We start from the raw sequence: 23,259 nt of genomic DNA, 5'->3' as shown, positions 1-23,259 counted from the left end.
CTCTAACCCCTAACAACATCTAACCTTAATTTGGTCACTTGTCATTAACATATAAAATGACACAATCGGCAGTGACTCCCTAATGTAAGTATTGGGTGAGTGTTGATACTTCAACATCCACTCTTAAACATGAAAATGATATTTCTAATATTTTACCTCTCCTGTACTAAAGTTCAAAAATTTACAACTCAAGAAATTTACAAACAAGTAATATTCACGATGATAAAATTTGTTGATGTGAAGACCGCATATGAGCCCACCTCCATATACCAAGGCATATGGGGAAGTGGTCATGATGCTTTCTAATTCTCCAGGTAGGCTATCAGGGTACATGTTATGTCTTCAATGCCACAACAACAGGTATTGGTATCCTTTACCCTTTCTTCCTGGGATGGTCACCAAACAGTTCTTCTAATGAAAATGAAATATAATATCCGAATTATTGGGATTCTCCATGCCCTCCCTTTAGCCAAACTCTAGTGGTATGTTCCATTAATTGAATGTGAACGTTTGCTGATTACTTCTGACTTATGTATTGTGGACGTCTTAATCTCACTCCCTTTGTTTTTAGTCTGTTGATCACTTCATTAAATATTGTATCCAGTATTGGTTCTACATCAGGATATTTGCAGGTAGTGGAAAACATGACATATTTCCATGCTGCAAACTGAGAGGATTGTGCAGGTTTACTGTACAGGCTATCTGGTTGTATCTGTTTAGGGGCTATGCGATTGAGTAGAGATTGGAACTTAATGGCCTTATCTTTGGATTGACATTCTTCACAATTTATCCTAACAAGGCCACTAGCTATTCTGTCCAACTGTATGGATATGCTTTTTCTATTATCTTATCTACCACCTCTAAACAATACATGGGTGTCAGAAACCCTACCCGTTCCTGAGAGGCATGGTGCTGTGATTATTCTTGACTGTTACTGCAAAATCTAGCATCCTAGTGTTAGGCCTCACTAGATCCACGACAACAATGGGATCCATCATCCACCACAAATGTCACCTTAGTAGCGAATTCCCCTGCTGTTTTGTAATATCCCAAACTAGGAAATAACAATAAATATCAAATACATGAACTAGGCTACAACAAACAAATACTAATACACAAGATACAATCAGTAAACACAGCAAATTGGACCAAATATCTGAGCCATTGTATTAATCTAGAAAATCTGACATCAATTGACAATAATACAAATGGAATCTGGGTTTGCTACTGCAAGCTATGACAAAAACCTAGGTGAGAATACAAGGCTCAAGGTGCCGAAAGCCCCCCACAAGAACTGCGTCCGGCTATGGAAGAATTTCTGCCGCTGGCTGGTAAGAAACAGGTGTTTTGGCCCTCCAAAGTGCTTAGAAAATTCTACCAAATTAACTGGAGTCTCCTCTCACCAAACCCACAAAAACCCGGAAAGGGTTTGGGCTCTCTCCAAGCACTCTTGAGACCCCTCATAAGTGCGAGCTGCTCCTTCTGCCAGAAATACGTACTGCTGGAATGACTCTGCTGAAAGGTGCCCAAAAATCCTCCCGGAATGCCAACAATATCTGCTGCAAAATTTCTCCAGAAATGACCTCTTCCCTCGAGCTCTTTTCATTCTAGCCCTTCTCCTACAGCTCTTGTGCAAGCCCAACCTGAAGACTTCTGCGCCCCACCATAAATGCAAAAGTTTGGCCTGAGAGATTTCCTTAAGTGCAGCCCTGCAAACCACCTCAAAACTACAACTTTAGCCAAGGAAAACAGCTCCAGCAAAACCCGAAATCTAGTACTCACTGAAGCTGCCTCGGACAAGTGCAAATTCCTTTCTGCTCCCTATGCTACATGCAGAACTGGTTAAAATCCTCTGCAATCAGCTCCAGAATGGCTCTGAAAATGCTCCTCCTAACTCTCCTAGGGTGGCACTCGAAGTTCATCGAAGGTAGAAGTGGAATTCCCATCCGAAAATTCCTTGTGCTAAACAACACTAGTTGACTTGGTTGAACAATTCAAGCAAACTCAAGTTTAGTTGTGAAATTGTCAAAAAGTCACAAACAAGGCCTTCCTCTTCTATTTATATTTGCTATCCCTTCTCTCCTTGTGGGCTCCACCAATTCAAGCCCCTTCCTTTCCCTCTTTTCTCTAGTTCGAATTTCCTAAGGGGTTCAAATTCCCCTTTTTGGATGGCCCCCACATTCTACCATTAAATTAATTTTTCCTTTTTCTCCAATGTGTGTAGCCCCTTTTTCCCAAAATTTGAGTGGGGCCTTCCTAACGGACTTTTGCTAAGTTCCTCCACACCAAAATGTCAAAACTGCAAAAGGGGAAGATATTTATCAAAATTTTTATTTAGTGGGGACATCATGGTCCTTCTCGCCCATAGCTTTCTTGTCCTCAAGCAACTGTAATGATGGATGCTGTAGGACCTGTTCACCCTCCCAAGTGGTATCCTCTTCTGAAAATCTTGGCACCTGATTAGGAATTCCATTTGAGTTTCCTTTCTCTCACTTACAAAATAGCCTCCAGAACCAGTACCAAGTGTCCCTCATAATCCAAAGGCGGTAACTCAGTGGTAGGTGTACCCTATTGTTATGAAACCAACTCACAAAAAGATAGAAAAGATCGATCAACGCCTTAGAAATAAGCCTCTTCGAGGGGACAACCTCCTTTATATTACACAAATGAACAATTCTTAGATGATTCAAATGACAAAACCTCCTTTCTATATATAGGAGTCTAAGCGGTCACAATATAACCAAAGCCGACTTAACAATAATAATATAAAGGCACAATAATAACAATATGGGGACAAGAGGGGCACAACAATAACAATAAGGGATACAACGAAACTAGTAATGGGGGAATCACTAGTATTATAGCGTCCTAACATGCCCCTCTCCTTCAAACAAGGGTTGTCCCTCAATGCTTGAGTAGTTCCGGATGCTTCTGTATAAAATTCTCATCCTTCCATGTGGAATCTTCAACGGGTAAGTTCTTTCACTTGATGAGATACTCTGAAATTGATCGATTTCGTAGCTGTCAAGTTCTTTCACTGCTTTAGGTTCCAATATGATTTTTCCTTCCTCATGAAGTTTTGGCAGTATTGTTTGAACTGGAAGCTTGTCACCTATAACCTTCTTTAAGCATGAAACATGGAAAACTGGGTGCACTTGAGAAGCTGCAGGAAGCTCTAATTTGTATGCCATAGTACCTATCTTTTGCAACACTTTGTACGAAACATAATACTTTGGTGATAATTTATTATCCTTCTTACCTTGTTTGAGGGACATTTGTTTATATGGTTGTAGTCGTAGGAATACCCAGTCACCTACATCAAAACTTCTTTCGTTGCGATGTTGATCTCCCTGCTGTTTTATTCTATTCTGCGCCAAGGTGAGGTTATCCTTTAAGAGTTGGAGAACTTGTTGCCGATGTTCGATGTGATCTTCCACTGCTTGAACCTTAAAATTTTCTCTTAAATATGATGTGATGGATGGTGGATGATATCCATAAAGTGCCATAAATGGGGTCATTTTTGTTGCAGTATGGAAGGAAGTGTTATACCACCATTCAGCCAGAGGCAACCATTTGACCCATTGTGTCTGTTTATCAGATACAAAGCAACGAAGATATCCTTCCAAACATTTATTTACTATCTCAGTTTGCCCATCAGATTGAGGATGATAAGATGAGCTATGAGCTAACTGAGTACCAAGACAAGAAAATAATTCTGTCCAAAAAATTCCAGTGAAAGTGGGATCTCTGTCGCTTACAATGATCTTTGGGTTTCCATGTAGCTTTTGAGTTGTTTCCATAAATGCAATAGAAACTGTACTCGCTTTAAATGGATGAGACAATGCAGAAAAGTGTGCATACTTGGTAAGTCTGTCAACTACCACCATGATAACACGCTTTCCTTCGGACTTGGGTAAACCTGTGATAAAATCCATTGAAGCCTCCTCCTAACGTTCGCTTGGAATGGATAAAGGTTGTAATAGTCTTGGGGTCTTAATTGTTTCAACTTTATTTTGTTGGCAAACCAAACATTCTACCACAAACTTTTGAATATTCGATTTAAGGCCATCTAAAAAAAAATCCTTCTTAACCCTATGGTAGGTTTTTAGAAATCCTGAGTGCCCTCCTAAGGGAGAGGTGTGCAATTCCCTAAATATCTTTTGTTTGAGTTGTGAATTCTTACATAGGTATAACCGCTCCTTGTACCATAACGAATCATTTTTCCAGCTAAATGTATCAGATGTACTAGGATATTGTTGTATCTTTTGAATGAGTGCCCACACTTCCTCGTCATTCTTCCATTCATCCCTTGCTTCGTTTATCCAATCTGGTTGGATAATAGAAATGGCGCAAAGAAATGCTTCCACATCCTCATCCTTTCTTGAGAGTGCATTTGCCACAACATTTTGTTTCCCTTTTTTGTAGATGATTTCAAAGTCATAACCCAACATCTTTGTGACCCATTTTTGTTGCTCTTTTGAAGATAATATTTGTTCTAAAAAGTATTTAAGACTATCATGATTTGTTTTTACCTTGAAGTGTCTTTTCATTAGGTAGGGTCGCCATTTCTTAAGTGCATGTAGTATTGCCAACATTTCCTTCTCATAAATAGCTTTGTGTAAATACTTTCCTTTGATTGGACGACTTTCGAAAGCAATGGGTCTTTCTTCTTGCATTAAAATAGCACCAATTCCATTTCCCAAGGCATCACATTCCACAATAAAGGTTTTTGTGAAGTTCGGTGTAGCTAAGATTGGTGCTTGGCACATTGCCTCTTTAAGATGTTCAAAGGCCTTCGTTGCTTCTGGAGTCCATGAAAATGCATCTTTCTTCAATAATGTTGTTAGAAGCAGTGTTTTAAAAACCGTTTTTAAAAACCGGTTACCGGTCTAACCGGTCGGTTAGCAAGCCTGCCGGTCTAAACCGGCCAAAAAACCCGGTTTGAATGCTGACTTCTCCATTTTTGTGCCCTAACCGGTGAAAACCGGCCGGTTTAGGACGGAACCGGCCGGTTTTAGGCACAACCACCATAAAGTTAAAAAAGCATGTTTTTGACTGTGTTTGAGGGGTTTGGGGGGGGGGACTAAGGGTGTTTCAACCCTAACAATGTTGGCAATTAATGGTAATGTTAAATTCTTAAAGTAAAAGTGACATTTCCTTTAATTTTCATTTTCATCCTTTTACTTAAATTTTTAACATTACCATGAAATGACTCAGGATGTTTGAGAGTGGTTTCGACCTCATTGGATTTCATATGGAGAAACTAGAATTTTAGATTTCACTCAAAATTCAGCAGACTTAATGGTTTTCAGGATTTCATGGTTTGGGGGTAAACAATAAATGCAATTAGAGCTCCAAATGATGAGAAAAACTCCTGATCTAGATCCCATTGTGTTGGACGATATTGATCCAACATCAGAATGGGTGGAGGAGACTGAAGAACCTGTGTTTGAGGCTGAATTTGATATCGACATGGCTTTGGCGGGGGATGAAGCAGATTATGTGGTGGCATCAGAACCAGGATCAATAGCAGCATCAAGGAAAGGCAAAGAACCAATGGAAGGCACTAGTCATCCAGGTCGACAAACTCGTGCTTCCATTAGGTCCACTTCTATTGTCATTGGTGGCATTGATACTGAGGTTGCAGATCAGGCTGAGGCATCCTCAGACTCTGAACCAGATGATGTCTATGTAGCTCCTGATGATGATCTTGTGTCTAGTAGTGGTAATGAACTTGATGATTGATCATGTGTATACTGTAGACTTGTAGTAGGCCAATGGCCTCATAGCTTGCAGCATTGTTTTTGGACTTTATAGGCCATTTAGAGCCTCATTTCTTATGTATTTTGCTATTTTGTTGATGATATGTATTGCACTCGGTGCCATTTTGATGTATTCACCTTTACATGGTATATAAATGAGCAAACTTTGCATATTTTGTCTCTATTGGCTTGGAATCATGGTTTTACATCTTAAAAATAGTTTTGTTTCATTAAAAATTAATTATTTAATGTATTTTTTTTAAAACCGGTTCGTTTAGACCAAACCAGTCCCGGTTAGACCGATTCCGGTCGGTAAACTGGTTCATTAGGTGGACCGGTCCGGTCACCGGTTCCGGTTTTAAAAACATTGGTTAGAAGTGCTGCTATTCTCCCATAATTCTTAACAAACTTGCGATAATACCTTGTCAACCCGAGAAATCCTCGTAGATACTTTATGGATGTGGGAATTTTCCATTCCTTAATGGTTTTAATTTTGCTAGGGTCTACCTTAACACCTTCATGAGATACAATATGACCCGGACATTCCACCTCTTGTACTCCAAAGAAACATTTGGAGATTTTTTCATATAATTGTTTCTCCTCCAATAGTTTGAGCACCATGTCAACATGTTGGACATTCCTTTTAAGACTTGTTGTAGATTAGTATATCATCAAAAAATACTAACACAAATTTTCTAAGGGTTTGAAAATGGAATTCATCAAACTTTGAAATGTAGAAGGTGCATTAGTAAGGCCAAAAAGCATGACCAAAAATTCATAATGACCCTCATGAGTTTTAAATGCTGTTTTTGGAATGTCTTCAGTCTTCATTCTGATTTGATAATATCTTGAATGAAGATCCAACTTGGTGAAGTAAATTGATCCATGCAATTCATCCAATAATTCATCAATGATAGGAATGGGAAATTTATCTTTAATAGTGAGCTTGTTGAGCTCCCTATAATCTGGACACATGCACCATGATCCATCCTTGTGAACCAATACTACTGGAGCAGAGAAAGAACTTTGACTAGGTTGAATTATACTAGCCTCTAACATTTCTGCAACCATATGTTCAATTTCACTCTTTTGGACATAGGGATATCTGTAAGGCCTAATGTTTGGAGGAACACTTCCTGGAATCAAATTAATAGCATGACTATGATCACGAATAGGGGGAGGCCTTTGGGAGTCTCAAATACCTTGGACTGATTGTCCAAGGCTTTTGGAGATCTGGAGAAATGGATGATTTCGATGTGGGAACCTTTAGTGAACATTATTGTGCAATTATGCCTCGTTGTTCTTTTTTTAGAAGCTTTGTCATTTCGTTAGTGCTGATTATCTTTCCCGGTTTCCCTGCGATACCCCTTAATTCAACTTCCTTTCCTTCTGAAGAGAATTTCATGAAAGTTCTTGAAAATTAAAAGCTATTGTACCCATTGGACTCCTGGTACAATATCAGCACCACTCATTGGAATGGAAAGCATTGGGCTATTCAATACATATTCTCCCATGGATAGCTTGATATTATGGTTCCTCCACTTGCAACCATCACTTGACACACTGGTGCTGGATATAGGAAGCAATTCAATTCCTTGGCTATCTTACAATGAATAAAATTATGGGTACTTCCCGAATCAATCAACACTATTACCTTTTTCTTCTTGATATGCCCTTCTATCTTGATAGTTTGAGGAGTGATAATTCCAGCCAATGCATTACAAGATATGGTCGGATTCATTTCTTCTTTTTCTAGGGTTTGTTCCTGGTGTATGTCCTCTTCTTTTGACGTTTCTTGTTCCTTTTCTTCCTCCTCTTCACAATCTATGTAAAATAATTTCTTCTCAGCACACTTATGACCTTTAGTGTATTTGCTATCACAACTGTAACAAAGCCCTTTTGCTATTTTTTTTTCCAATTGTTGTGGTGTCAACCTTGTAGGTTGTGGATGGCTAGGGGTAGCAACACTGATCAGGTGCTCATGTCCTAAGTGTCGTAAAATGCTCAAAATTTAAAGTGCTTAGAACTGGTTCAAAGTTGAATGACTGGAAAGTGCTCGTCTTCCCGATTCCGACGCCGCAAACGGTTCGAAAAACGGTCGCCGTATGAGGAAGTTATGGCAAAAAGAAGAATTTGTCCATAACATTAGAAATTTTAATTTTTCAAAAAAAAATTAAAAAAGGAATATTCCGCCTGGCACGAAATCCGAGGCAACCACCAAACATTAAATGTAACTGCAGTTAAGTTGGCGGAATTTTGGTAGGAGCGCCAAATTTGGCGGACCCGCCATAATTGGCGGAGCTAACTAAAGTTAGCTGGAGTTTTTCTAGGGAAAAACTGGAGAAACTTTAAATGGCCATAACTTTGGCTAGGAAAGTCGGTTTTGGACGATTTTTTTTTTGATTTTGGGTATTTTCGACCTTCTAAAGCCATTGGTGCAGGTCTTACAGCCATCTGAGGTCATTTGCAGAGGTTTTGGAGCCGTGAAAGTTCTAGGAGCCACCAGGACCCAGTTTTGTGAAGACTGTATAGGGTTGCAGGTATCCATTGGAGGTGATCCAATAGTCAATCCTGAAGGATTCAAGTGTTCTGAATCCATTTTTACCATCTATTTCTCCTGTAGATGCTTCTATTCAGCTGTATTTTCAATTTGAGCATTTAATAAAAACAAGGACAAGCCCGGTTGGGAGCTTTGGACCTAGCAGACGTAGCCCTGGAGGGGGTGAACTGCTTTATCAACTTCTTTTGCATTTGTGGTTGATTTATTTTGCAGATCAAATTCATTTTAATGTGTTAAACAGTAAAATGAAATAACTTTGCTATGCTTAAATGGGTCATGAACAGCTGAAAATTTCATGTGTTTTCTTTCTGCAAGACATGGAAATCTTTTAAACATGTTTAATTCTGAATTGAATACCTTGCAAACAAATTTCAAGTAGTTTCAAATTCAGATCAAACACTTCCATCTTTATGATTGTGAGTGGTAGGCTTCCTTGTTGCCATAATTTTGCTTTCCATTTTTCTTGCCAATCTGAATGCCAATGAATCTGGTTCCCAAAGGCGAACCTCATGTTGGACGTTATCTTTTAAAGTCCCTATGAACACATCAATCCTATGCTCCTTTGGAATATCTTTTACCTTTATATTCAATTTTTGGAAGTCCTCAATGTGCTCCATCATTGAACCTTTTTGTTTGAGATTTATCAATTGGCTAAAAAAAGTGTTGCTTTTTGTATCCTCATAATGTGCTATCATTTCATCCGTAAAAATAGCCCAAGTGACAATTTGTTTACGAGAGCAAAGCCATCGATACCATACAAACTGATTTGGTTCCAAATATAAAGTTGCAATGCGTACCTTTTGTGTGTTTTGCACATTATGGAAATTGAAAAATTGCTCCATTTGTGGTAAGGGATCCTTGCCATCAAACTTCCTCATATCGATCTTTGGAACATGGTGGTTCTTCGATCCAACGTTAGAGTCTATGAAATCATGATTAACATTTATTTTGTTCTCATCATGAGTTTCCTTTACTACCCTTTTGCCATTAGTAAGCATTTCTTGTAGAAACTTTGTCAAATATGTCTTCAAATCTTCCATGCCTTTCTTTAAATCATCCATCTTAGCTTCCACGCCATCCATCTTAGCTTCCACGCCGTCCATCTTAGCTTCCACGTCATTCATCTTAGCTTCTACGTCTTTCTTTAAACCATCCATCTTAGCTTCCATGCCATACATCTTAGCTTCTACGTCTTTCTTTAAACCATCCATCTTAGCTTTTGTTACTTTTTGTGCGAGTGAAATTTGTTGCACTTGGTCTCGTAATTTTGATATATCATGTTGCATTTCTTCTTCTTCTTCATGAGTCATGTTAGAGCTTTCAGGTTGCTTACTAGGTGTTTTCATTTTCTTTCTTCGGGGCATCAATTACTAATAATAATGCTTCACTATGCCCTTTGAATTCCTTTAAACTAATTTTCAAACCAAGCTTTTGTAAAAATTTAAAAAAATTACACACCATTTTTCACTTTGTAGGAGCTCGATATTGAATCTGATGTATCTCTATAATTTGGATCTCCAAGGTCTGAAATTTCTTCCTGCAGTAACCCTCTGAGTAATCTTTCTAACCCCGCAAGTCTGATCAAGATTGGATTCTCCAATGAAGAGTTATGCCAAATCTTCCACGATGATCTGAGTATAGACTAGTTCAGTAGAGCGAACTTGTACGTCGTGCCGCGGGTCACTGTTTCAACATTAGGTTCTGAAAATGATACCTAAAAAACTACAGTCCGTCCTCTTTCTATAACTTCTTACAAAACTTCAATCTTATGCCTAGACCAAAAGTTATGACGATTTTCCGAAGGTCACCTGTTTGGAATGTAATTCGGGGGTTTGCAAAAACTCTAACTTCCTCAGATTATATTTCCGAAAATATATTGAGTCAAGATTTGAAATTCGGGCTTGAGGTTCAACGAGATTTCGTCTCAAATGGGTTTTTTTTAGCTTTTGAAACATCGCAGAAGAAAAGTTATAGCGAAAATTTCACGATGACCTGTTTGGAGCAGCAAAACCCTAGAATCCAAAGCTCTGATACCAAATGTTATGAAATTAACTCACAAAAAGATAGATCAATGCCTTTGAAATAAGCCTCTTCGAGGGGGCAATTTCCTTTACATTACACAAATGAACAATTCTTAGATGATTCAAATGACAAAACCTCCTTTCTATATATAGGAGTCTAAGGGGTTACAATATAACCAAAGCCGACCTAACAATAAAAATACGAAGGCACAATAATAATGATATGGGGACAATAGGGGCACAACAATAACAATAAGGGATACAACGACAATAGTAATGGGGAAATCACTAGTATATAGGGACCTAACACCTGTTGTCCCAAGGCCTTTTTCAAGCAAGACAAATGGAATACGTTGTGTACCCAGTTCCCTAGTGGGAGTTCCACCTCATAAGCTACCTCCCCCACTCATTTGGTCACCCTATATGGTCCTTAGTGTTGAAATGTGTAACTAGGTTCGGTCTTCATAATATCTAATGTAATCATGATTTTATTTGATGTAAAGAGAAAAATAGAAAATTTATTATTATTATTTTTGTAGCATGGGTTTTATGCTCAAGTCAATTTTATTTGTAGGTTAATTACCCATTCAGTGCTTCTAGGAATTTGTCATGAAGTCGAGAAGTTGAAGAGTCATTGTAATTTTTAAAAGACTCTATTGGGCATATTGTATCATGTCAAAATACCCTCTCCAAGACAAGTCGGCCTATATTAAAAAAAGTTGGCCTTGTGGACAACTACTCGACCTCCAAGAAAGACTATATATAAGGATACATCAACCTCATTTGAAAAGCATCCAAGAAGTTCGATCATAAGCACAAGAAGAATCAATGAAGGAGAGGAGAATAAAGGAGGAAGAAACTGAAATTGTTAGGGACTTTTTTTGGGGCTAATTCCTTCGACACGTGTGAAAGGTTAGGGCATCAATTTGTTGCAGGTAGACCGAATTGTAGACCTACTTAAAAGAAGCCGAAATTTGGAAGTAAAAGGATCAAGGAAGGTAATCAAATTGTTAAGGAAGAGGAACTAACTCCAACGAAGAAAAAAGAAGGAAGAATTCGCCATAATTCTCTCACACGTGCCAATCTAGGGTTTTTGTAGTGAGTAAAAAACTGCGTACTTATTGCAGTGACCGAAATTGTGAAGTGAGGTCGAAATCGAAAGGGTAGAAGCAACATTGGCTTGAGTTGACTTTGTGAAGATCTAGCTCATCAAAAGGAGAAGTTGACTTGTCTGGGAGCGATCTTTGTTAAGGGTCATAGGTCTTGGAATTCATCATTTGAACATTTTATAAGAAGAGAAGAATTATTGTGGGTTTTCTTCTGAAGAGGAGAGGTTTTGGCCTTGGCTAGCAGCCTACATTTTGTGTCCTCTTGTCTCATTGATCTTCATTGTTTGGTCGTTGTTTGATGATAGAAAACACCATAATAATCAAGTGAAAAAAGATGCTAATAACAAGAACATCAAGTTAAGCAAACATCACAAGCAGTTATCAAAGTAAGAGAAATCACCTAATCTCGCTGCCCCTAGATTTCTCAACATAGTATCAGAGGCAAGTTGACAACACTCATATACCCAAGTGTGGGCTTCCCCTATTATAGCTACCCTTGGCTTGTGGCTTGTGGCTTGGAGCCTTCCCCTGATTGCCATTTCATTCCACCATTATGTCACATGCTACCTACCACTTGATGGATGTACCATAGACATGTCACCCCCTTTAAAGGCTGAAACCACCTAATAGAGTCCTTGGTTAACCTTGGAGACACTTGTACATGCCAAAGTCTACTATGGAAGGGCATGTCATTACGAAGAGTCCACTTGTTTTCCATGATTTGTAAGCTCTTTTACTCAATTGCTCTAATGTTTTATTGTATTGGAAGGCGAGGAGACACATTGGACCTTATGTAGGATTGTAGATGGGTCTCCACTTGGGGTTTGGTCTTCCTATACAGGGTCCAAGCCCTCTAGAGGGTCGCATTGACACTTGTAGGGTGAGCGTTGAGAGCCATAGGCCACCACAACAGAGAGCAGTACTCCACTTCATGGATCCTTCAACATTACTCGTTGATTGCTCGTGTTCCACCTTTTGGACAAGGATGATGCACCTGAACCATCTTGCCCAGTTGGCTTCACACTTGCACCATCCACTTGGCAGATGCTCCAGGGTCCAGATGAGGATGTGTCTCCCACAAGAGATAACGAGAGGGCTTATGTCATAATTCTAGTCCTTGTAGATGGTATAGAGGCATTATCGATCCACTTGGTGACTCATGAGGCTATTGATGTGCCCCCCCACACCCATTTGGGGCACCACATTGGATTTGCTTGGATATCAAGGGGCCACCCCCTTGATCATTATGTTTGGAGCCTATTCTCTCACATTGGCACACTTTGGACTCCACTAGGCCTTCTCAATGGAAAAAAAAAACCAACTCATTACGCATACCATTTTGCCTTCTTGAGGGGCTTTGCCTTTGTATTATTGAGCTATCTTGGTGGGCTTGTCACCAAGTCCTGTCATTATTGTACATTATTAGGCTAATTAGGCTATTCAAACCCCTTATTGGATTGTATAAATAGATGAGAGGCTCATTCATTCCTCTCATCATCACTTGGATTGGGTCATCTTCTCTTCTTGAGATTTTCACATTCCCTTTTGGAGGACGAGTTTGGTTTCATGGATGAATTTTGATGTTTGGTTACTATCTTTTGATCTTGGAGCTTCAAATTATGTCTTGAATTGATGATTGGATGTACTCATTATACATGTAAGCAATGTCACATGGATTGGGTTCGAGTTCGGGTTCGACAATGATTAGGTTCGATTTGAGTTCGAATTTTTTGATGAGGTTCGGATGAGGTTTGCCATTAGGTTCGTTTATATATATACAGATATATTAATTATATGATAAAATAGTAAGAAATCAACATCAGTAAACATCAAAAATGCTATCATGGACATATAAACTGCAAGGATAAATTACAAGATTGAGTTGTGCTATGAAGTTATGAGTTTTGATCTATGGACTTGGTTAATGGCTATGAGAGGTTTGATGAGGTTCGCCAAAATTCGAACCTCAATGTTAAAGTTTGACGAACCTTGTGACATAGCATGTATGTGCTCTTTTTCATGTTTATATTTACATTTGTCTTGTCACATGAATAATGTATGGGATTTTCGCTTTCTAGATCTGAAATTGTCCTAATTAAAAATGGAATTATGGAATTTCAGACTTTTGATGTGTTGCATATATTACATGTGTCTTGTATGGTGAATGAATGTTCCTAGAGGTTACAATTTATTGTTATTTCTTTGATAGGTCATCAAATCTTGCACATTGAAGTATATATACCTTTGGTAGCCGAGTTCTTGCCCTTGATGCCATGCGAAGTTGCCTAAGGTCTCCTTGATTGGGTGAAAGCTTCTCCAAATTTGGAAATCATCTTGACTCCATCTCTCCCTAAGGCAAGGCACTGATCTAACCCTTGGTGGTCACTTAAACGAACATCTTTTTCATCTTTTTCTCCTCTCTCTAGGCCTAACCCTAGAAGGTCTCCTAGGGCATCAAGCGAAATATTTTGTAGCCATCCAAAAGCTTTGAAAATTGGTCCAAAACTGTGTTGGGATCTTCTCAAGGGGTCCTCCAACTTTGAGCTCAATCCAACGGTGGAATCTCGAGATATTGCAAGCCCTAGCCCAAGGATCATTCCTTTCCCTAGGTTGATTGGGGTTGGTGTCACTTGGATAATTGCATTTGAAATTCAAAAGAAAGTTAGTCCTTTGATCCTATTCTTCTCCCTAACCAGATCAAGCCCCTCTTGTGTTGATCAACTCCTCACCCTTGACCTAGTTTGGGTCCACTTGGCTTCTTTGTGGTCCCACAATTTTATGACTCAAATTCCACAAAGATTGCATTCAAACCATTTCTCCTTTAGGATTCTTATATCTAGGTACATCTTGTCAAGTATTACTCACCAAACCTAGGTCTAAGTGTCCTCATAGCCCTTCTAAGAGAGCCATCTATCTTGCTTCCACAACAAGGAAGCCCATTATCTAAGCCTCTCTTGTGAATAGGCTTTAGAAATCCCTCCTCATCCCATCATTGATCTATTCATCCTTATGATTCCTTTTATGTTGGATCTCCTCCCATCGGTGAAAATCCGTAAAGAGCAGGGAGCTTTAGCTGAGGTGACAGTGGGCTATTGCTCCATTGTTGCCAGTTGATCTTGTAGTAGCTCTATAGGATCCCCTCCTAGGACCCTTGCTAGTTTGAGTAGTAATAGGCCATACTACAACTTTGCCATCAATAACACTACTCTATCACCTTTATCTTCAAAACAAGAAATGGAAACCAAATTCTTTTTCAAATGTGGTACATAGAGGATGTTGTTGAGATGAACATTCCCACCAGATTCCAACTTGATGGTAGAGGCTCCAATACCTTCCACATGATAGCAATTATCATCTCCAAGCTCCAATTTGTGTGATGTTTTCGTTCTTGTCAAACTTGTTAGATTAGCATGGTCCCCAATCATGTGCCTTGAGGCCCCACTATCATTAACCCACATGTTGTCATCATCAAAGTAATGAGAGATTAGAGAAGTAGAAGAAATCTTTATCTTCTTCATTTTTAACTTTCTTGGAGGGTTCCACTTCTTTAGTTGTTGAAGCTTGATGCCTTCTCTGTTAGTTTTTGGTAGCATCAAAGGTGCTCTAACCTTGACAATTGGTGGAGAGGCTAAGGCACATGAGTTCTAAAGAACCCAGAAACCGTTTGGTGAAATTCCACTCGTATTGTATTTTATTAAAATAATTAATATTTTTAATGGGGTTTTTAAGTCTAAACTTATGAAAATTAAAATATTAATGGGTATTAATCAAAATATGGGTGAGAAAGATCTAGAAGGCGGACCAAGTCAAGTTTTAATCTTAGCTGTTTATTAGAGACTTAATCTCGGCTGTTGGAGTCTCAATAAGAAAAGTATAAGAAGGAGGCTTGGGGTTCATTTAGAAACACATGGAGAGAACGAATTGATCTGGAGTTCGATTTTTGGGGCTAGGAAGCTGAGAATTTGAATTGAGTGATCATTTTGCAGCAGAGGGGTAGGGATAGTTCGAGAACACTGGACAGAGGGGTAGAGAGACACTAGTGGAGGTAGCGCAACATCTAGAGGGACTGACGCTGGGCCAGTCTGGGCCCACGCAGGCCTAACACAAAGCCAGAAGAGCCAGCACAGAGCAGAAGGTGCCCTAATGCAGAAATTCGAAACTGTCGGGGATTTGCTGGAACAGTCGGGAGAGGTTGGCGCAGAAGTTCCAGAGGCAGAAGAGAGCACAGAAGCTGACACAAAGCCTGTAAGGCTGACGTAGGGCCAGTGCAGAGATAGTCAGGGTTAGCCAGCTCTGTTGCCAGATCAACTGGAATCTGTTGGGTGAAGTGAGGTATTCTCACTCAGTTTCTGCTATTATATTTTCTCTGTCACTAGATTGCTGGAGGGCATCCAACATTGTATTCAGAATTATTGCTTAATAATGGAAAACCCAGAGAGCTATTGCACCAGTTTTCCCGCATTGGGTTTTTCCAAGGACAATTTTGTCCAAAAATAACTGTGTCCTATATATCTTGTTCTTTGCTTAGTTTTCTGTTTCATGTAATCAAATTTAAAGTAGTGTAGGCTGCAAAAGTAATGTACTTCAGTATTCAGAAAATAACTTGATAATGTATATTAAATTTGAGGTTCGATTATCAGGTTCGCTGAACCTGAACGAATTTGAATTTTTTTTTTGGGTTCGCGAATTTCGAACCTCAAGGTTCAAATTCGGCGAACCCTATGACATAGTCGACAGGAGAAGGTGAACCACTCATCCTACTCATATGCCATAGGAGAAGGTGAGTCACTCATCCTGTGCAATGTTGCACGAAGCGGGAGCGAAGCGGAAGCGCGGAGCGCGGAAGCGTCATTTTCCAAAAATCTAGGAAGCGAAGCGTCCGCGGAAGCGTCTGCTATATATATATATTTTTTTATATTTTTTTGCATTTATACTCAAAACAAACATCCCAAATACCAAATTAATTGTAGAAGACATGAAAACATGCATATTTCTGCGTCTACTAAATACACCTGTCTTTCATCTGCCATTTGGGAAGCAACACCCAAATCCATCCCTCCCTTGACACTTATAAATTTAATTTTTTTTATATACTCTTCTTGTTCATTTTTAGGTTGAGATCAAAATTTTTGAAAGGTTTTGGTATTAATCTTGTGGTTCAGAAATTTGTCGAATATTTTATTCACGGCTGCAAGCTTTCAAGGCTTATCCCTCTTGCCATAATTTTATATCCAATAACCCCTGGTAATTTTGTAGAGAATTAAATTGTTTTTGTTTGCAGGGATTTTTTATCAAATATTGGGGCAAAGAAATTGATTCGCGGGTCTGGTTCATTTGCAATTCTTTTTCTGAAAGAAAGCACCAAAATCTTCAGCCCTTTTCCTCAAAGTCATGAGCTTGAGAGGAGCCTCTGTCCACTGGTGTGAAAAGCCAGATTGAAGGAGGGGTTTCTATAAACAAATTTACAGATCTAAAACCTTAAGAAATTTACCCAGAAATTGAAACAAAATTTAAAATTAAACTTTAATTAATTTTCTGTGCTAGTTTGTAAGTCTAGATTGACCTCTCTCTCATGCATCAAATTTTCAACTAATCCTCATTTGTTTTGCAGGGTTTAGATTACAAATTTTGGAGGATTTTTGAGGACTACCCTTTGTGAGTTTCAGCAGAACTGAAAGCCTCTTTTCCTCTCATTACCATGAACTCAAAGCTCTCTCTAAGGCTTTCAAGCCTCTTTTATTGCAGGGATCGTTTAGAGTTCTAACAAGCCTTGTCATGCAGATCTAAATCAGGATTTAGGCATAAACCACAAGCTTCAAAAACCAGGAATCGCTCCAAAATTGCGGAATCGCGCTTCCTTTGACGATTCCGGAATGCTTCCGTACGGGACGCGATTCGGCCTAGGATCCGGGGGGGGGGGGGGGGCGCTTCCTGCAACTATGATCCTGTGCATATCTCAACCATCATGGGGTAACACATGGGAAGGTGAACCACTCACCCTGTACACAACGCACCATTAGGGGAAGGTGAACCACTCACCCTATGGTCGCTCATACCTCCAAGAAGTACCCCAAGCCCTCAGAGTTCCCAGAGCTCAATATCCAACTCAAACAAGACCCTCATAAGAGGGTCTCTCCATGACTCCAAGTCGTTCATGGAAGGTTAAGAATTTGACCCTTCCTAGGGTCATCGTAAGAATATTTGCGACCTGATCATCAATCCCAATGTGATGGAGCCTTATTGATCCTCATTGTACCATATCCCGGATAAAGTGGTACCTGATATCAATATGCTTGGAGTGGTACCTGATATCAATATGCTTGGAGTGGTCATGAAACATGGGATTCTCAGAAAGATGAATCCCACTTTTGTTGTCGCAATAGATCACGGTGGGATCCAACACATGCCCGAATAGCTCACTAAAGAGCTTCCTCAACCAAACTTCATAGGAGGCCATACTAGCAGCAATATATTCGGCGTCGACAGTGCTCAAAGCAACCTATTTCTGCTTCCTGCTCATCTAGGACGTCGAAGCAGAACCTAGTGAGAAGCAACATCCCGATGTGCTCTTACGATCCACCACACTGCCAGCCCTGTCAGCATTAGAATAAGCATGGTGCCTCAAATTCCCGACAGTCCATTGGTGATTGTGCCTCAGAGATATCTTAAGAGATTCTTGGCAGTAATCCAATGTATGTGATGAGGCTCGACCATAAACTAACTCAATGTATTCACTGCAAAGCATATGTCCGGACGAAAGTTCACCAAGAACATCAGGGCCCCCACGAGTTGACAATGCTTAAAAGGATTTCCCAAATCGGGCCCAGCAACACTTCTGCATAACTTCTTGAAGTTAAGTTCCATCGGAGTAGTCACAGACTTACAATCCACCATCCCAATCTTTCAAGTAGTTTCACAATGTATTTTCCTTGGGAAAGGAAAATCTCACCTTGTTTTTGCGAGACCTCCAAGCCTAGGAAGTAGTGCATCAATCCTAGGTCCTTCATCTCGAATTCGTAAGCCATCTCCTCTTGCATTGATAAATAAAAGGGTTTGCACTTGTCAGAAAAGATTGTCTACATAAAGTACCAAGATGAGAGGTCTATCATTTTCAACCTTAGGTTCGGATCAACTTCACTTCTTGTAAATCCCAGCTTCATCAGATAGCTGTCGATCCTCTCATACCAAGCCCGGGGAGCTTGCTTCAACCCATAAAGGGATTTCTTCAACCTGCATAAATGTGTCTTTCAATCTTGGACTTCGAACCCCTCGCGTTGTTCTACATAGACTTCCTCCTTAAGTGAACTATGCAAGAAGGCGGTCTTCACATCCATTTGATGTAAATTCCATCCTTGAGAGGCAATAAGGGAAATGATCGGACAGATGGTGGTATATTGGGCAACTGGTGCAAATATCTCATTATAGTCCACACCTTCCTTTTGAGAGAAACCTCGGGCAACAAACCTGACCTTAAACTTTGTTGCTTTGGGGTATCATCGGATGTGCTCTAGCCATGAAAATTGGTGGAGAGGCTAAAGCGCATGAGATCTCCAAGACCCAGAAATGGTTTGGGCAGATTCTAACCGGTTTGGGAGATATTAAAATAATTAATATTTTTAATGGAGTTCCTAAGTCTAAACTTAGAAAAAATAAAATATTAATGGGTATTAATATAAAACTGGGTTAGAAGGTTCTAAAAGTCATGGATCAAGCCAAATATAATCTTAGCCGTTGATTAGAGATTTAATCTCGGTTGTTGAAGGACGAATAGGAAAAGTATAAGAAGAGGCTTGAGGGTCAGTTGGAAAACACACTGAGGGAGACTAGTCAGTTTGATTTCTGGAGCGAGCTTAGTTGAGAAATTCGAACTAGTGGTCTGGAGAGCAGCAGGTACGGAACAGAGAGTCGAGATCAACACTAGAAGACCAGTGCAGAGGTTGGAGATGCAGATGGAGAGCCTCTCAGGAAGACGCAAATGTAATAGACTGTGCACTCACTAGAAGGCTTGCGTGGGTGACGCAAAGAGGCCCAACGTTGATGCAGAGAGGCAGGCGCTGACGTAGTAGGTCTGGGAGCTGTGTAGAGGCCAGTAAGCCTGACGCTGAGGTTGGGAGAAGTGTTGGAGAATTTGTTCTCTATTGGGTAAGCCAGTTTGGTACCCAGTTGTGAAGAATTGCTGAATAATAAAATCCTCCTCTGCTGCTCCGGTTTTCCCGCATTGGGTTTTTCCAGGGACATTTGTCCAAAATATCTATGTTGATGTGTTGATTCTTGTGCATGTGTTTGTTTCTGTATTATGGTGTGATATCTGCAGTAGAATTTATTTTATTGTTTACTGAAGCGTTTTCATATCTTATTGGCAAATAAGTAGGTAAAATAAATCAGTTGTTGCAAATGAGGCATCTATGTTAGGAGACTCACACATATTTTCAGAAAATTGCACAAGAGACAGTAACTTCGATTTCTCTATGTTGGCTTCCAAGCTGGAAGAAGAAGTGGCTTGTGTGACTAGCTCTGCATCATCAGAAGTATGGTATATAGATAGTGGAGCCTTTTGGCATATGATGAGAATTCGGGAATGTTTCTTAGATTATCAGGAGTGGCTAAACTTTCAGATCACCATGGGGAACAAGGCAAAGTGTACTCAAGTAAGGAGGGGTACCATAGTTTTTCAAACAGAAATGGGAGAGCGGTTCCATGCTACCAATTTGCTGCATGTACCAGGATTGGGGATGAATTTACATTCCGTGTCGCAACTTCAAGGCAAAGGCTATGACGTTTTCTTCATAAAGGAGAAAGTATACGTCAAACACCCAAGCTGGAAAAGGATAGTGCAGATCGGGATCAAAAGTAACATGTTGTACAAACTACAACTAGAATCACCAATGGCACTAATAGGCAGTCATGGAGACAAGGATTTGGATGAACTATGGCACTGAAGAATGGGACACTTGCACCATGGGGCCCTGAGAATTCTTAGAAACACTGTAATAGGAGTTCCGGGTCTTAGTACGAAATGAGATGATGTATGCAGAGGATGTGCTCTGGGAAAGTATGCTAAAGCAGCATTTCCTAGAAGTAAGAACAGGGCTAAGAGTGTACTAGGATTGATACACTCAGATATCTGTGGACCCATGTCCACTAAAGCTCTTAGTGGTGCCGAGTACTTCCTTACCTTCATTGATGACCACTCAAGGAAAACTTGGATTTATTTTCTAAAAACCAAGGACGAGGTTTTTTGTCGATTCAAAGAGTTCAAGGCTCTGGTGGAGAATCTGGTTGGGAAGAAAATAAAAGTTTTGTGCTCAGATAATGGTGGAGAGTATGTCGATAAGGACTTCACTGATTTTTGCGTTGAGGAGGGCATTAGAAGGGAGTGGACAACTCCGTACAATCTAGAGCAGAATGGAGCAACAGAAAGGAAGAACAAGACTATTGTAGAAGGAGCTAGGGCCATGATGTATGATCATGCTAATTTTGAGTATGTTCTATGCTTGGAGAAATTTATTTCAATTTTCACAATTAGCTCAATACCTTTTCCAGATTAGCAGTCACATCAGCATTAAGTAAAATGTAGATAGAACATAAACATAAATCACAGAAGACAAGCCAAGACAAGAGGACACAAGATGTGGCTCTAGCCAGGGACAAACCCTAATGTGGGGAAACCCTTGATCAATTCTTATTATATGTTCTTCAAGAGTTCAGAAGAGAGAGAGAGAGAGATAGTACATTTACAATAGAAGTCAATACTTTGACTTATCTAGATAAGAGCATAGATCATCTCTAAGAAGATGATACATGAGATCAATTGAAGATATGCTGCTTCAACTGATTCTCCAACGTGACTCCTTCACCTATCATTATGTTGCATCTCGTCATCATGCTGCACCTCACCGTGCTGCACCCATCATCACTATGTTGCATCTCATCATGCTTCACCAATCATGACTGTACCATGTACTTGCTGCACCAAGCATCATTGCTGTCCCAAGTACTATTGCTGCACCTAGCTGCACCATGTACTTGCTGCACCTTGTTGTTGCTGCTATCCCATTGTGCCACTGCTGCACAATGTCATTGTTGTCCCATCATAGTTTTGTCCCAACATGTTGCTGTCCCATCATTGTTCTGAAGCTGATCATGTTGCCACACAACTGTCCCAAGTGGTATGCTGAACCATGTTGACACACAACATGTCTCATGTGCTTGCAACACCATGCTTGCCTTAGCATTCCTTTGCTGTCCCATTTACTATACAGCTGTCCCTTGCCACTGCTGCCTAGATATATAGGTGTAGCTGTTGTCCCTAACAGTCATGCTATACCTTGCTGTTGTCCCATGTGTCTTAGCCTAAGTCATCAGGTTCGTGTTCGAGTTCGGCGACCTTGAAATTTGAATAAAGTTTGGCAACTAAAATTTTGCCGATAAAGTTTGACATAAAATTCGACATATAGAAATTCGAAAAAAAAAAAGTGTATATATATATATATATATATAAATCAATTTAAAGTATAATGTGTAATGTTGTCTGTTCGTCATCAGAATTTAAATTTTGCTCAAATCAATTAAAATAAAAAATTTTAAAAATCTAAAAATAAATATAAATAAATAACTATACAAAAACTTTAGCTAACATCAATTCATAAAAAATGCACATAAAAAAATAAATCTTTCTGTCTTAACTCTGTTAAATGCACTTGCAAGTGATATACATCGTTTGATTGCATTGGAGGTCATAAATATGGAGCAACCCTATTACTTTTCATAGTCCGATGAGAAAGTTTTTAATGCATTATATAAACTCCTCTAAAAAAATGTTTTATCGTGGTATATGTGAAATATCACCTTATAAGACACGCAAGAAAATATAAATCATATTACAATGAGGAGCTAAGTATTCAAACCCTCCGCAAACAATGACCTAACCCTCCCGCATCCGCAGACAATGAAAGCAAAACGGGCCCGCAATTGATTTCCAATTTTTTTTTAAAACAACAAAAAAAATTCGAACCAAAACGATTTTCATCGAACAACAACGAACTTAATCGATTTTGTTCGGCATTAAAATCGAGTTCGGCATTAAATTCGGCGAACTTGAACGAATAAGTTCGTATTCGTTTGAAGTTCGGCGAATTTCGAACTTATTCATTCAAATTCGCCGAACCTGGTGACTTAGGTCTTAGCAACACCATGTAGCCCAACTGTCCCATTTATTAGCATTGTTGTCCTGGGCATGTTTGAGTCCTCAAACTCTCATGCTGTCCCTGTTTTGAGGGTCACCTACAACCCACCTTTTCAGCCGTATTAGGCCTGCATCTAGGGCACTGTAGGTTAGCGTTAGGGCTCCCTTTAGACTGCATTAGGGCTGCCTTTAGACAACGTTTAGGGCTTCCCTTTAGACAACGTTTAGGGCTGCTCTTAGACTGCGTTTAGGGCTGCCTTTTGGACAGCATTAGGGCCTCCCTTAGACTGCGTCTAGGGCTACCTTTTGACAGCGTTTAGGGTTGCCTTTTGGACAGCGTTAGGGCCTCTCTTAGACTGCGTCTAGGGCTGCCTTTTGACAACGTTTAGGGCTGCTCTTAGACTGCGTTTAGGGCTGCCTTTTGGACAGTGTTAGGGCCTCTCTTAGACTGTGTCTAGGGCTGCCTTTTGACAGTGTTTAGGGCTGCCTTTTGGACAACGTTAGGGCCTTTCTTTACTGTGATAAGATTCTTCCAAGACTGCGGCTAGGGCATGCTTTCTTGACAATGTTTTTGATTTCTTCTTTGACAACGTCTAGGGTAAGGGCATCTCCTCTAGGGAAG

The sequence above is a fragment of the Pinus tabuliformis genome, chromosome 1_1, assembly GCF_031772625.1.
Source record: "Pinus tabuliformis cultivar Carrire ecotype Pingquan chromosome 1_1, CPIR1, whole genome shotgun sequence".
NCBI classification, from domain to species: Eukaryota; Viridiplantae; Streptophyta; class Pinopsida; order Pinales; family Pinaceae; genus Pinus; species Pinus tabuliformis.
Note: the sequence above shows the minus strand (reverse complement) of the source record.